Source organism: Homalodisca vitripennis, chromosome 3, assembly GCF_021130785.1.
Source record: "Homalodisca vitripennis isolate AUS2020 chromosome 3, UT_GWSS_2.1, whole genome shotgun sequence".
Classification (NCBI taxonomy): domain Eukaryota; kingdom Metazoa; phylum Arthropoda; class Insecta; order Hemiptera; family Cicadellidae; genus Homalodisca; species Homalodisca vitripennis.
This window is the reverse complement of record NC_060209.1, coordinates 68,048,139-68,049,479: the sequence shown is the minus strand read 5'-3', so window position 1 is coordinate 68,049,479 and position 1,341 is coordinate 68,048,139.

Below are 1,341 nucleotides of genomic sequence, written 5' to 3'. Positions count from 1 at the left end.
TCTTTCTGACGGGGTGAATTAAATTTCCAATATGTTTAAATATTCACCATGCTTAAAAATATGTTACTGATTTCCCGAGCTATGTAATAATATGTTTTAAAACACCTTAATATTCTGAAGTTGCCCTATATGATTTTCAGAAATAGCTAAAATATGTTTACTTCAGATTATTACGCTTATCGGTTATATTACGATAATCACGCACTCACTTCGAGCGTTCTCTATTCAATGCCTTAGAATTGAATCAGTTCCTAATAGAACAATTGTATATACATTTTGTAAATCTAATGTTGTTTAGAAAAGTTTTGAAAACTAACACTTATGTATCTCACTCAGTCAATAATAAACTTATAAAATATTAAATTTACATTGTCTTGTTATTTCTTTCCTATAGAATCTGCTTGATTTTTTCGAAACCTCCTTAGGGGAGACTTTAATAAGCGGCCTACACTCGTTATTCGATTGATATTATCGGACATTTCGATATATTATCCATCTTCGATATGCAAACATCGTTCACAATAAGAGTTATAATAAATTTCCGTAAAAAGAAGAATCTCGTGCATTGCAATGTAAAATACTTAAATTTAACAATGACATTACAAAACAACAAAACCAACTGTGACCCTAGACTTAGATATCAAAGAAACCTTACAATATTTATAACTTCCACAGTTTGGTATCAATGAATAACCGCTTTTGTGAACTGGAGAACAGAATTCTCCACATGTGTTACCAGGAGCCAAACCCACACGTTGAAGCTTCTTAAACAAATCTCATCACTTGTCAAAAATATCTTACATATTAACCTCTTATTCATTGCCATTTTCAAAGTCTCAAAGTATTAGTTACTTCTTGTTCTTTACATTAAAGTTACTAGAACTAATTAGTTGAAATCATATGCTAAATAAATTATAATATCGAATGATTCTTTCGGATTAAAACAATTGATCCATTATATAAAATCAATCAAAACGAGTGTATGCCGCTTATTAAAGTTTACCCCCTCTTTACGTGTATTAAATGGAATAAAAAATGTATTAAAATGTAGACTTTTTCAACTTTTATTACTTTTTGTAGATCATACTTCTTGTTGTGAATTTTAAAAATTTCTCCTGTAGTCTTACGTGATTTGTTTCTTGTACAAGCTACTAACTTGATTTGTTACTTTGATTTTGATAAGTATTTTGTGTGATTGGTGGTATAAGAAAATCGTCCCTTTATGGAGCAGACTTGATAATTTAATAGTACTAAATTGCTGTTACTCTCCTCGTGATTACCACTTGCAGCCATATATGAAACCAAAATTAAAGGCTGAAATGGGAAAGTAAGGAATAATAA